Here is a 15,398-nt window from a genome sequence, read left to right as displayed (position 1 = left end):
TATATATTTAAAACGATAGTGGGTTCGCTCATTAATTCAACACTATAAGACCGGGTTCGGCCAATCCCGGTGATGATAGTTTGGCTCCGCCACTGGCTTTAGGAAGTGATTCGACCAACTTGTTTACTCTTTACTAAAGTAAACTACCCAAGTTTCGTATGGACATGTCCAAAAAGCAATGAAACCCAAAGATATATCAAACTCAAACTAAGATTACATAAACATAAAACACTAGGCGGGGGGATGTAGATGGCGAGTTTATGCCAGCACTGGTCACGCGCTTCAAAATGTGAAATTATGTTGATATATTTCTCTAAAGCGATCAATTTCAACCACACAATATTTTGGTCATAACCTGTTTTGACCTAAGCCAAATTGTTATCTTCTTTAAAAGAAAATGAACCGTCTAGACTCTGTGATTTGCTTTAAACCCATATTCACTCGTACTTGCCAGTACTATAAATATTATTTGAATTCAAAATTTTGAACCTAATTAACTCTTCCATGAATTTCAGGATCTTGGATACACAAACCAACTCAAAACATTTAAAACTGAATTGAACAATGCTAAGCATACTGCAAAGATATTACAAAACGACAGGAAATTATCATATACGGTACCATTATATATACAGATTTAATCTACCATGTATGTACCCAAAAATACACAATTTGCTGAATGATTGCTAGATAACTTTACCATATGCCTAAAAGCTTCATTCACATATCATAACAAAGAGTAGAGTTGGTTATATAGAAGGTTTTACTTTTCCATATGCCTACTCAGTAGAGTTATATAACAGGTGATTTAACTTTTCCTCCAAACAGATAGATATATGGCTGATCTCAGAGCTAACAGATGCTTCAAGTGAAGTGCTTGACATACATATCATATCTCTCTGTAAATCTTTCCTTTTCACATTCGAGGGATTTCCTATTTTTAGACAGCTTAGCGATCATCTGTTTCAGTTCCAACTTCAGGTCCCTATAACGATCCAACTCTCGTTTGTCCTTCTCAGAGAGGAGTTGATTTCTTGCAGGTACCACAGGGAATATAATATCGGGTTCCCTGAACATCAATCAATATAATAATTGACATAATCAACTTAGGCAAACGATCAAACATTGGGAAACAAATTTGAAACTTACAAGCATCCTAGAGACACCGCTCCATTGCCTCTTAGTATTCCACCATCTAACGAAACAGCACCATCTTTTATACATGAGACTGCACGTTTCATGTCATCTCTGGTTGCATATAACTTGTGTATCCCCAAAAAGACAATAAAATAAAGTCTCCCGAAGGCCAAAACCAGAATCTGTTATGGTGTCCAAGTGATCATCGTCTATATTCACCAAATTCACAGCATACCCCAAAAAGCCTGCTGGTCTAGATCCACATGGAAGGGTTGGATCAGGAAACAAAAGCTTTCCCTCAGCATCTTTATCTACCCCGCATGCCCTGCCAATTTTAGACCAAACCAATAAAATATACATCTTTAATGCTGTTAAAATAAAAAGGATTTTGTTATTTGGAACCTTATGTCTTCAATGCAAAGAACATTGTATCGGCCATTTATTGACTGACCAAGTTCTCGTGCAAACATGTGAAGTGCAAAATCAGGATTCAACCTCCCCTTCTTGTCATAACCCTCAAGTAAACGTAGGTCCTCATAATGCTTGCATACGACTGCAAGCATTTGATCACCAAGATACTCGGCAAATAGCCTGACAAAGACAGAACATTAATATCATGTTTATACAATATTCAATAATCAGAATGACTTAACAAGATTCAACCTGACCTGCTAAGCTCAAAAGTGAATGCCAATAATATTTCCCATTAAACCGTGATGCTCTTGGTCTTGCATTGAATTCAAGAGTTTCAAGACTAGATGAAGAGGTAGGTCCCAGCAGAGCCCAGTTGGACCCGCAAGACTCACCTTGAAAAGGGACGTCTGCGCAGAAACCAACTGGATCCGCAGGACCAACCATGCTCAGAGACGTGACGTGTCCTTACGCGCAGTACGCAAGCTGTTCCCGCAGGAAATGCCTCCCAATGGTGAAGGACTCCGCCTGTTCCCGCAGCTTCGGATACAAGCCATCAGGGAAGGCCACCCGCGCAGCAAGGCTACACGCACGAGGCACTTAGCTCTCAATCACTCAGTGTCACCTGAAGGAACGAGCAAAGCCGGGGACAATCCCGCATAAAGGCGGGAGGGGGAATACTTCCGCCCATAAGCCAGTCCGTACGATACGGGAAGATCTTCTGTACTGTACCTGACGAGGTATGGGCAAAAGATCTGACTAAAGGTACGACAGCTTATTGACAACAGTATGGCGAGCAGCATGCTCCTGTACTGTATGTCACTATTAGCCGCTGCCTACTCACCAACTCCTGTCATACCACGTGTATAGCCGGCAGTTGGTGGAAAAGGAATTGTACACAGCAGGCCTGGTCACTATCAGCCGCTGCCTACCCACCAACTAACAGCAGGGCACGTGCGTAGGTCACAGTTGGTAGAACAGGAATACTATTCAGCAGGCCACACCTCCTTGGAAACCTACCTTCGGCTATAAATACCTCAAATGGTATGATCATCCCATCTTAACATATCTCATCATATTATACCTGATATCTGTTCTAGCAATCTCTTAATATACATTTATATTTAAAGAGTAATCTAGTCTGATTCTCACGCCGGAGGGTGGTCATAAGGAGGAACCCCCCCTTCTCAGTGACAAGCTCACGGTGTCTGTTTTGCAGGTTATCAGAAGAACCGTCTTTGCCGGGTCTAACCCCTCGTGGGAAACATCTATCTAACCCCCAGGTTATCCGTAATCTGCACGGGGTCCGGTTAGTGTTTCTTCACTAGAGAAGCAGCACAGTCAGACTTAGATTCAACTCGTTCTATTATTTTGTTTTTCCCCAGTGGAACATGCGTCCCAATACTAAGAATTTGGTCCCTGAGACCTGGATTATGAAATTAACATTACAAAACCACTCAAATAATTTCATTTTGAACTCCTAACATAAGGAAAACACTTACCTTCACATTCTGACAGGTTGACCTCAATTGCTTCTTCAAGCTTTTTTATTTCCGGTTCAAGTTTCCCAATCCTCAATCCAATTTCATGAATCTCATTATAGAGGTCCTGAAAATGAAGAGATAAATGGCATGAGTAAATGTAAATGTACATTGGTTTACTAATAAAGACAACAGAATATAATATGTACCTTTTCTAGCTGATAAAAATTATCTATATAAGCTTCGTGTTGCTTAGCTGTAGCAGGACATGTATCCATTGGCTTTGGTGTATGATATTGGGGACTCCTGTAATCTAGAGGTGTCTCTGTTTCTACAACTGAGAGGACATTTAAGTTGTGACTGATATTAACAGGTTCCGTCTCCATAGGAAGCTCAATCATAACCTGCGTAAGAAACAAGAAACTGATTCAGCAATTGCATGATGCACATGTGTGTTTTCACAATCAGATAATCAGCCAGCACACTACAAAAGATAGTTTTTATACATCCCTCTTGTTTTAAGTTGTGAAAATCAGATTATTTAATAACAGTCTTAAGAAATTTTTAGTTGGAACATTGTGTTTAAAAAAGCACAAGATGTCCATGCTTTAATAATCAGGCATCACTTGAGAGGTGCACATGTTGGTTTTAAAACACAAAACAAGGGAAATACATATCAGTATATACTAACACACTTAACATATATTAATATATATCATCACATGCCATAAGAGATTGGTGCAATGGTGATAAAATAACAAATTAACAAATTAAATCGAGGCATAAAGTAAATCATTCAGGATACTATTGCATGTTAATGTTGTACAGTTACCAACACTTAATTTTATTTTAGTTCTTGAAAACAGCATTTAAGGTATATTACTTCTAAATAAGTAACATTTAATGTACTTCAGTTATCAAAAAAAGAACATTTAATGTTATTTTGGCTTCTAGAATCAACATTGGATGTCTTCTAAGTCTCTCAACAATCAGAACTGTGCGTGAAAAGTACATTAAACAAGGTAACCAAGATGGGTAAATAAGTAACTATGAGTTGTTACTATATGAAGAAAAACTCGGAAAATTAAAAATGAGAACATCAACCCAACAAAAGTTAATCAGATGACTAACTTGGAGAGAGAAGAATTCAACCTTAAGGGTCAACTGTAAGTCAGGGCAATGAGAATGAACAGCCACAAAAGTAAACTCCCCTTCCTCTGAAGGAAGGGGAACTGCACGAACTATACACCGGCCTTCACGAAACGCATATTTGACAGATTCATCAATCTCCATACAATGTGATTTAATCACAAGAGTATGTGATTGTCCAATTCCATCTTCATCATGAAAGTTTACATCCATTTCACCCTTGGAATTTACAACTTCAAACACCAGGTGTTCAAGTTGGGAACCAGCAAAACATCTTTCGGGTATCTACAGTTAAAAACATAACTACCATAAGTTTGATATAAATGTATTTCTTACTGTTAGGTTAGAAGATTTAGACCTCTGATGAAATCCTCAACTGCCTTTTCTCAATTTGCCAGTCCTTTCTAATAGGTGTTTCTTCATTTGAACAAACAGCCAGTGATACTGTGTATGAAAGTTGCCTTTTTCTAATGAGAACCATGATAATTTAATATAAGAAAAAGAGCATTATAAAAGGATAGGCATTTATTGTATAATACCACTTTTTTCCAGAATAGCCTTCAGAAACCTTCAAAAAGCCACCAAGATCAATGCATCCACAAGCATCTACCTTCTTACCAGAAGAACGCTTCAACCAACGAAAGCCATCCACACGCAACTCCACCATAGTGTTCTCTTGTACATGATTTCCATGTGCATCAAATAACTGTAATAGCATATTCAAATTTCCATCAGCAGATACATAAAAATTAATGTCAGATCATTTCTTTTACTTTTAAAATTTATAACACAAAGATATATGAAACGAAAATGGTGCATGTACCTCCAGATTCAGATCTTTAATTACAATGCCTGGAATCAATTGCTTCACAAAGTTTTCTGGTTGAACTGTGAACCTTTGTAAACGTCCAGGAAGAACTAGGGCAATATTGTATTAAACAGAAATAAGCCAAAACTTGAAGTCCAAAAGGTACCAACAAGAAAGTCAACAAATTTATAATTATGTAAATTGATTAAGAGCAGAAATATGCACACCTTTGACGGGGATATCTAATAAGTGCGAGTCAGGCAGAGTTAAAACCATGTTGGCATCATAACTTGGTCGAATGCTGTCCAAACTAGAGCTCTTAATAACCAAATCCTACAAAAACCAAAAAGTTAATTATCAAGATACCTTCTTGTTAATATATCAAACAAATGTCGATAAAACCATACCTCTATCACTAGGCCTAACTTATCTATAGATATAGATGGGCTCCAATCATTAAGGATAACCCTAGCAGCGTCCTGTCAGTTGATCTTGATCGACACGTCCGGAAGTTCCAAGAACGGAATTTGATTATCATATTGATCAAACATAGATACAGAAACGGGCTTACATGGACAACCCACCCTGGTCAACAATCAACATGTAAATAAATATACACGTAATACAAATAAACACATTAGCTTGATAGGTGTCTTACGTTAAATTATATTGAGAGTTCTTGGCAAGCACCCATCTATGGACCTCACGTGAAGGTTTCACTTGGACCTTCACCACACATTTTTCACAACTTGAATCTCTCTGGTGATAAAAATAAAGGATATTTGTTTAGCAAAGTGAATAGATGATACCATATAAATGTTGATAATCAGGAACACAGTGTTACTCACAATGGAAAAAGTGAATGTATAAATGCCGGCTTTCTGAAACAGAGGATGTGACTTGCATTTTGGTTTGAAAGCATATAAACCTTGCAAGTCTCTTAATGTTGAGGCGACTACACGTCCAGAATAAATATTGGTTTCGTCCTGAGGTTTCTTGATTGCAGAATATGTAATCACTAGTGACATCTCAAAGTTGTCTTTCATCACATATTTCTGATCTAGATGTTTGGAAGGTGTCCCAGATTTGTAAATACCAGGACGAATCACAGCAACAATTTCAGCGGGTGATACGTCAGTTGCATAAGTTTCAGATTCATCGGGTAATGACTGCAAAAATAAATATAAGTAAATTGTAAAAGAGAGATAAAATTTAATGACATGCAGAATAACATAAAGGCCAATTGATTGGATGAACTAACCGATTCCAGTCCCAACTCACGACATTCCTTGAAGTTAATATCTCAATTGTTGAAGGAAATTTATGGTATTGCTTCTCCATTTGTTTATTCCATTCAGAATCATCAACCGCTAAACACTAAAAAATATTTTTTTGTTTAATAATAAGGAATCATATTTGTCTCTTGATAATTACAAAATTCCTAACCTTTCCAGAATCAATGACGCTCATTGGTATTGATACAGATTTTTGTAATTCAAATTTTGGATTTTCCTCCACAGATTCTAGGAGACAGCCATCTTTTTCTGGGATGTCAATAGTCCTTCCAGAATAACATAAATTTTGAATTGTGAGATTAGAGATGCTTAAAGTAAAGAGCAAAATGTAGATGAAGATAGAGTTTTAGGTTGTTCACCTGCATATCATCCATCCATCCCCTGCATGAGGAAAAATACGAAAGTCAGTCCAATTAATAAAAATTTAAATAAAATAAAAGCAAATTGGAATACAGTCTTATATGGTCATATAACAAGTAAAAGGTAGCTGATTAAATAAAAAAAGACATGTTTTGAGGAATTATTAGAATGTTTTAGCACTCACCAGCAGCATCCCCTTGACACCCTTCAAAGAGGCTGTATTCTAATGTAGCATAGACATTCTGTTGGTGGAATCCACCACATGCTCCCTTCAGAATCTTGATTTTCTGCCCTGATTTCCATATTTTTTCTTTCCGCCTAAAAGCTTTATGAACTCTCACAACTGCAAGCAAAATGAAAATTAAGTATAATGAAATAAATGCATGTGAAGCCAAAACTTGAATTCTCACCATTATTGGATATTTGAAGAGCCTTTTTATCTGAAGGGTTTACTATAAGAACAGGTTCATCAATTCCATACTCGCCTTCTTCATCATGCCTGTCATGCATATCCTTAAGCCACATTTGGTACTGCTTATCCAGTTGTGTCAGGTTCAATGATTTTCCGTCTCTTCTAATGTCAACGTAAACATCTGTTAATGAATACATATCTGTAAGGTCATTCCATTTAATATAGACTACATATTACACTTTCAGAAACAAACAATTACCTGAATCTTTCTCCAATGATTGTTTGCTGCCCAAGTTCCTAAGTGCAGTAGTAAAAGGGTTTTGATGTGCAAAATCAGTCTAGAAAAAGAAACAAACAAACATCAACAGCAATCAGCAGCAGATAAATAGGTGGAATGCATGATGACATGGTCAATGGAAGACGAACACATACCTTCGAGGGTGTTGGGCTGAAACCAGCATCCGTCTCTAAATCACAAATATATGCACTCAACTATATAATCAATAGTACAAAGAAGTAAATAATTTGAAAAAGATGGTTGGTCATACCAATAAAACATTTAACTCTCATGGAGCTTCTCTTTAAGAAAACTTGTGATCTGTTCATGCTTCTGTGTCTGAAATCCATGAATGGAAGCCATGCCTGATTCAAGGAGAGATTTATTGCACAAAATTAATACATGAGTTTCAGAATCTATGTTTTGGTGAATGTAATTGGTAAATGAATCAAACTGTCGCATATGCAAGTGTTTATATATACTCACCCAATGAGCATCTGGTAGTAGACGACCTAGCCGTCTACAAGAAACATGCCTAAAACTTCCGAATTCTTCAGTGTAATCATATCCATCTTCTTTCAAAGCATCCAAAACCCTCTCAATGCTTTCTTTACCCAGTTACATAAAAAAGGAAGATATAACAGAGATCTAGTTCCTGGGAACTTGTATCATGTAGATTGGATGTGCATATACATACCTCTTTAACTGGAAGATACACACACCTAAGGCGTGCATTTGCCTCGTCAGATGGTCTTGTTCCTGGAAAAATGGAAGGATGAAATTCATGGTTAAATTTATGGGTTGACAAATTTGATCATGCAAAATTGAATCAAACCTTGACTACTTGTCATAGTAGCATTGTCATGCTTCAATTTAAAACGAACTTGTAGCACGAATTCTGGGCCATTGCATGAAGATAGATTTGTAATTGCTACCTCCCCACCCGGAATTTCAGCTAGATCAACTCCATTAACCTTAAAGTGTCCATCATGCATGCAAATGTTTTAGCATTAAAGACTAACACTTTTCAAAAACGCATCAACTATGTTAAAAGTACAAGCAGCAAAAGCTTTTCAAAAAGAATAAAGCGCAAACCTCAAATTCAATTGGCGTAGAAGTTTTCCCCTTCTTGGACAAGTCATCACACTGTTAACAGGAACAAGCTAAGTTACAATATTGAATCCTTATGTTTTTCATCATATAGTTATAAACATAGAACTAAAATTAATTCATCTTTACAATTCAAATTTACAAATTATATCATCCTTGCACTATGTATAACCCAGCAAACCTGAATATAGGGGAAATAAATATCCTTTAATTTGCATTTAAGCCGCCTTATGTTGGTGCTTCTCATCTTTGGTTCGAAAATCTCAACCTGTTCAAACGTTTCCACAAAAGTTTAATGTCAGATCAAATCCAAGCCTCTTAACAATAAAACAACTGTTACCTTAGTGAAACTTCCCCCGGGAGATAATTTAAGTTCTTTTGTGGGGTTTCGAAGACCACCATAAGTCTAAAATGCAAGAAAAAACAGTGAATAGAAGATAAACTAGGATTAAATAAAGTAGATAAGAAAGAAGAAAACATGTAACAGAGATCAACACAATTACCCTCCAGGATCCTTTTGAACCAGAAACAGAACCACTGACAAGAGCATCTCTCTCAAGACATAGCATATAAACTTTTTTACTGGTTTTTGTTTTGGAGGAAACTTCTGTGCGCCTACAGTAAGATAAACAACGAAAATAAATGATCACAGCCAATAGAAGAAAAGCCTGCCATACAAAGAACTTAATCATTTTAATAGACATACCTTCCTAAATGCATTGATGCAATAAAGCCACCATATCCAAACATGCCAAAGGCAGGCTGTACAGACCACCATCATCATCATCATCATCATCATCGTACTCAGTATATCCCACCAATAGCAATGCTATGGTAGGGTCTGAGGAGGGTAAGATGTAGACAGCCTTACCTCTATCCCATAGGGATAGAGAGGCTGCTTCCGGTGAGACCCCCGGCTCGATAGTAGTTTTGAATCAAGCCTTGGACATAAGACACATAACACTCAATCATCGGGACACCGGCTGATTGGTGCATGTGCCCTTGTCTTTCGGCTATCAACGCCACCACATGATGCCTGATTAACCTTCCACTTTTAACGTTTTTTTCACGTGATTAGTAAAATAACGTCAAAATTAGTGCAATTTTACTTTTGCCCACCCAAGGGTTCACACATATATACATTATATGTGCGCACCGCAAGCAGGGCTGTACAGACCACCAGAAGGTTTAAAATAAATAATCATGAATGGGGTAATAGTTAAAGATGACAAATTAAGTATGCTGTTTCCATATCATTTACCCTTAAATATGGAGGCTTGCCACCAATGGCTTGTGTTCTGTATGACCTGTGAAGGGAAGCTCCCATCTTACCCCTACAAACCAAAAAAAAAAAGATATATAATAAAAACATAATCATGAAAATACAAAACAAATAAATGCAACATCTGAGAAATAGTATCTTACCACTTCTCCATGGAAGTAGAGTCCATGCCCGAGCCTGTGTCAAAAATAGATATTTTCTCATTTGAAACTTCGACACTGAAAAACAAAACGGTGAAAGTAGTAAGAATCAGTAGAAACCAAAATCCCAGAAACTAAAACCAACAAAGTCCAATCCTTATGTTGACCCTTTTACCTTATTAACCTATCATCTCCTTCATCATTTGTCCACACGGCTTGTAAAGAATTGTCCTGATGTAAAGAGTATGGCATTATGAACCTTAAATATGAATTTGAAACAGAATTTAATAAACACATCATCTCTTACTATTAAGTCGGCCAATGCAGTTTCAAATGTATACTCTTCAGGCAACTCCATCAGCAACTCTGTATCAGGAGTTAAATCCCACATATTCTACAAAGAGAAGAAAAAACTATTAAGAGTTCAATACATTCTTATTAAAAAGAAAACATGATCAGCCCAAACAAACCTCATAGATAGTTGAGGGTTGAGACCCGTCCTGTTACAAAATCATTATTACACAAACAAATTAGAAACAAACCAAAGATGCAAAACTTAAAATGAAAAACTGATAACAGGTACTCACATCTAGTCTGAGAGTGTAGACTTTGTTCATCTCTAATCTTACTAACTTAATGCTACTTTTGAAAACACGATCATAATCATCAATAAAACACAAATCCGCATCCCGTCTAACATTCTTCTTAGGGTTTGATGTTTTTTCTGCTCTATTGCATTGCTGTTTCACTCTGTTGGCAGCTCCCTAACAGTAATGAACTCAGTTCCTTGGGGTATCTTCACCAGTACAGTCATTCCATTCGGCAAGAGAATTTTCAGCTTGTAAACTCCCTGACCACCGGAACCCGGCGTCCTCTTGTTAAACTGCCATGTGCCTGAATCCTCCTCATTTGGTCGTTTTTGAGGCGTTAGAAGTTGACGTTTACCATCCATCTCCAAATCTAAAAAAAACAATAATAATAATATTATTCAGAAGTTGATACAACAAGTAAACACTGGTTTCGACTTGTAATTTTGAAACAATATCTAAGGAACAGACATGATCATAAGAACAAGTTAACACTATTAAGTATCCTACTGCGATGAACAAACATTTTGATAAATTTAGACAAAGTAACAAACAACAAGTGATGAACACTGATATCGATCTGCGAATGATGAGTTTTATAAGTTAAAAGGTAAAAACATTTAGAAACCCTAGGTAGAAATAGACGCAATCGGAACGTATGATCGTAAAATAAATCAGCATTAACAACTACTTACTAATAAAGTGAAATGATGCAGATATGAATCAATGAATGTGTGAAGATGATATTATTATTACCTGCTTCAATGAAGTGTGAATGTGAATGAAAATGAAGCAGAAGAGGGTTTGGGGTTTTCTAAAAACAGGGGAAAAGGGTGTGTTTTAGACCAAAAACGGAAACGACGATACCATATGTATATCAGTGTATGTGTAATACTACACAGACAGCAGGATGCTAAAATGAGCCTGGGGTGTATTCATTTCTCTCTCTGTCTGACATGGCGAATACGTCCAAATTAATTTCATACCAGATATTTTCTTTTATTTTTTACACCATCATTAGTTTAAATTATTAATTATTATTATGAATCACAAATCATGAGCATTTGGTTATTTTGGATCGGTTTATTCGGATTTGATTTCTTTCTTAGTTTTTAATAAAAATCTGAATCGAGAAGTTGAATGTAACCGACAAATCTAAATTCACATTAAAGCCAAAGAAAGATCTGAAAAACATAATTTTCTCCGACCAAGGTTGAAGCTGAAAAAATAGAAGAATTATAACTTTTTTACTTACCAAAAACGCAGTTAGGGCCGAAGTGCCGTAATAAGAGGTTGGAGGCGTGAATTAGGGTTTTCGACTTTTGGTCAGGTGGTGACTTGTATTTATACGCTAATGAAAGGTCGAGAGGTGGCAATACATGAGTTAGGGTTTTCGACTTTTGAACGATAAGGGAATGAGGTAGTTGGGCTGGGCTTAGACTAGCATTGGGTCAATAATGTAAGTTTTGTAATAGCGTAATCATGTATATTAAAAGAAGAAAAAATTACAAATTTTGTCCTTTTAAATTACATAAATTATGGAATGGGTCTTTTACAAAAAATAGTTTTATTCTTTGTCCTTTATTTGCATGTTTGCCATGGTTTTTGTCCTTTAATCTAACACTCGTTAACTCTTCCCGCTAACTAGCCCCATGTGCATAAAACGTGATGGGCATAATCGTATTTTCCCCTACCCCTTCTCTTTCCTCCTGCTACTCATCTTTTAAACTTCAACACACTTAAAATAATTTAACACCCTTTATAATTTAGAAACCCTAATCCCCAATTTATTCATGACGATAACGTTTGATTTGAAGCCATGGATGACTACGAAGAATTTCCTCCTCGATTCTACATCAGAGAAGGACACTCACAAGAAAAGATAGGTGCATTATACGGTAAGTAACATCAATCGATTATATAGGACACTCACAAAAATAGTTTCAATCTTTTTACAATCGATTGATTGATTGTTAATATTGTTTCAAATGCAGTTGGTTCCCTCATCTTTTTTATGTTAAGTTGCATTATGGTGGCAAATTTTCAAAATTCCCCAGTCGTTTCTATGAAAGGCCTTTAATAGATTTTGTTGATCTGCTCGATATAGACAAGTTCTCTGTTCACGAACTAGATGGAATATTGCAACAACTAGGTAACGATATGAAAGCAGTTAGGTACTACCAATATCAAGTTCCAAATACAGATTTATATTTTGTTCTTACACCATCTCCATCGGATGGTTTATAGGTGGTTCAAACCAACATAAAAACAAAGAAACCAATGTAGGACTTGATTTAAACTAAAAATAACTTTTCAAGTTTGGTTTTTCAAACCACCAAAACCATCATTTGTGGGTCCCTACATCCTTCGCCCCATATATATATATATATATATATGTGTGTGTGTGTGTGTGTGTGTTACACATATTTATATTTATAAAATTTACAAAAATATTATACTTATATACATATTTTTTATACTTGTTTAAAAATTATGTATTTTTTTGTTTGTCTGTTTTTTACGTAACGACAAGTTTAACGGTTTATTTTTTTAACGATTTTATTATTTATTTTACAACGCTTAATTCGAATAAATAAAACATTACAAGAAGTCCTAGAAAAAGGTTACAAGAAGTCCTAGAGATTACAAAGAGTCATAGAAAAAAACGTTAGAAGTCGTAGGAAAAAAAAGTTACAAGAAGTCCTACTTATCCAAATCAACGTCATCCAACCCGTGTTTCGCCATTATTTTGTCACATACTTTCTTGTGAATCGCTAGTCTCTTCTCGTCCATATGCGAGCGATCAACAAAAAGTATGTTCATATCTTGATTATATATAAAGTCATCCATTTTTTGCTGATGTTTTAACATCGTCGCTTTCAAACGAAACATCTCCTCGAGATATTCTTCGGTCTCGTTTGAATTTTCTTTTCTCTTTGTAGCCTTTGCCAACGCCTTAGCTTTCTAGGTACCAACAGGACAAGTCGGCTCCTGGTAATGTTCAGGGTCGTCTTCTAGGCTGACGCCATACTCTTCAATAGTTATTGGACTGCTTTCGGCATTGAGGTCGAAAGGTGTTGTGTGGCCATCTGAAGTTGTTGTACTGTACTCGCCGGAAGCCGACGTCTTTGTCCTCTTTATGCAATGGTGTGGGCATATTCCATTTTGGTTAGAACCTAACCACCTCCCATACATGCTCATAAGGAAATTTAGCTTTCTCAGATTGAAAATACTTTTTCTTGGCTGCATTACGGATTTGATCATCAGACCAACCACTATGATATTGGTCTTTGAGGTTGTTATATAACTCTAAATAACGGTGTACTGGCTTCGCCATCTGATGCCAGTGTGATTTTATAGTACTTTGTTCCCTTGGAACCAATGCTTCTTTAATCCAGTATGCATGGATGCGTTTCCAAAAATCATCAACCTTCTGATTATTACCCGTGATCGAATCCACAGAAATGTGAACATGAGCACAAGCTAATAGTACCTCATCATTAGCGTCCCAATGAATAATTTTGGTTTTGGTTTTGATAGCTTTGGAAAATGCCACTTTCTTTTTTTATCAAGTGTGGGGGTTGGGTTGTCATCCAAACAAGATGATTGAGTTGAACCAAATATTTGGTATTGAAAAGCAGGAGATGTTGGTTCACCACCAGATTGATGGGTACCAGATGATGGAGTTGGATAAGCATAATGCAGGGTTTAAAACTTGATTGAATTGTTGAAAACCAACGTTTGTGGCTTGATTTGGGAGATGATTCATGGTATTATTTTGGTCTTCATTGGATGAAGTGTTTAACAAATGCTGAAATGGGATTTTATCATCCATTTTTAGTGTGAAAAAATGAGTTAATGAAAGGCTGGCTGGGAATTCATCATCTATTTATAGATAGCACTTTAGAGAGAGCACTTTGCAGAGCACTTTGTAACAACTAGTTTTCAAACGATTAGTTTTCAAACTGCTAGTTTTTTAACGGCTAGTTTTCAAATGGCTAGTTTTTTAACGGCTCATTTTCAAACGGCTAGTTTTCCACCATATATACATCCATTAATCTTCAATTTCCTCACAACTTTTTTTCCTCAATCTTGCCAATATTTATTCAAAATGAGTTTGAGTGATGAAGAAATGCCAGAGGTTCCCACAAATTCTGATGCCCACTTCATGAGCTTGTGGAATAAGCAACTCGAGTTATTGATGGATGATGAATACGAAAATATGTATGAAGAAATCAAGAAGAGGCATGCTGATTCAGAGTCAAGTTCTAGACGACCTAACAAAAAGAAACGCAAAGAAATAAACAGAGATCATGCAGAAGGCAACACACGTGTAACATCCTAAAATTTATAATGTTGAATAAAGAGAGTTATGTTTAGTGATTTCGCGTTATTAATTATTTAATATCGAGTAAGGAGCGGATCATGGACTTGGAATAATTGAGATGGGTTAAATGAGAATGGGCCTTAGGTCCATGGGATTTAAGGGATATAAATACCCCCTAAACCCAAAAATATCTTTCATTCTATCACTTTTCTAACACACTCCAAAACACACACACACCACACAACTTCGCCGCCGGCCGAGGGAAGAACCAGGCAGATCCGAGAGAGAGAGAGAGCGATTAGTTGTGATAACAAGTAACGAGATCCAAACAAGCTCAAAAAGGTATGATTCTTGATCTTTGAAGTTTAAAGATCCGAGCTTTATAGCGTATATACGGCCGAAAATGGTTGGGAAACGTAGTGGGTGATGTCGAACCATAACAAGGGTGTTAAAATCGCCCAAAATGCTGGACAGAAATCAAAGCCGTGGCTGATCTGGGCAACTTCGCCTGCAACTGGGCAACTTCGCCTTCAAAGCGATAACTTCGCCTTCAAAGCGATAACTTCGCCTGAGGCCAAGTTCGCCTAATTGATAACTTCGCCTAGAGCTAAGTTCGCCTGAG

General features: G+C 36.6%; 1 pseudogene across 1 annotated transcript; it reads right to left on the bottom strand.

Moving 5' to 3' along the window:
• Nucleotides 1-540: 540 nt before the first annotated feature.
• LOC143580011 (structural maintenance of chromosomes flexible hinge domain-containing protein GMI1-like) lies at nucleotides 541-11,783 on the bottom strand (annotated as a pseudogene). The gene is made up of 38 exons (XR_013143571.1): nucleotides 11,701-11,783; nucleotides 10,450-10,822; nucleotides 10,333-10,362; nucleotides 10,170-10,256; nucleotides 10,038-10,093; nucleotides 9,866-9,940; nucleotides 9,702-9,774; nucleotides 9,147-9,202; nucleotides 8,944-9,055; nucleotides 8,781-8,846; nucleotides 8,622-8,708; nucleotides 8,426-8,476; nucleotides 8,166-8,304; nucleotides 8,029-8,089; nucleotides 7,817-7,946; nucleotides 7,602-7,695; nucleotides 7,486-7,520; nucleotides 7,313-7,391; nucleotides 7,040-7,234; nucleotides 6,826-6,984; nucleotides 6,641-6,662; nucleotides 6,433-6,547; nucleotides 6,248-6,363; nucleotides 5,835-6,155; nucleotides 5,645-5,745; nucleotides 5,394-5,571; nucleotides 5,214-5,319; nucleotides 5,002-5,096; nucleotides 4,734-4,884; nucleotides 4,537-4,634; nucleotides 4,182-4,463; nucleotides 3,239-3,433; nucleotides 3,051-3,156; nucleotides 2,863-2,974; nucleotides 1,806-1,881; nucleotides 1,540-1,728; nucleotides 1,150-1,462; nucleotides 541-1,069 (listed from the first exon to the last, which is right to left on the bottom strand). The product of XR_013143571.1 is annotated as a structural maintenance of chromosomes flexible hinge domain-containing protein GMI1-like (transcript).
• Between the last annotated feature and the right edge of the window lie 3,615 nt (nucleotides 11,784-15,398).

This window comes from Bidens hawaiensis, unplaced genomic scaffold (genome assembly GCF_021521415.1).
Source record: "Bidens hawaiensis isolate Kalapana, Puna unplaced genomic scaffold, B.hawaiensis_p1.1 tig00030199_1, whole genome shotgun sequence".
Classification (NCBI taxonomy): domain Eukaryota; kingdom Viridiplantae; phylum Streptophyta; class Magnoliopsida; order Asterales; family Asteraceae; genus Bidens; species Bidens hawaiensis.
Note: the sequence above shows the minus strand (reverse complement) of the source record. Positions and strands in the feature narration are given on the sequence as shown.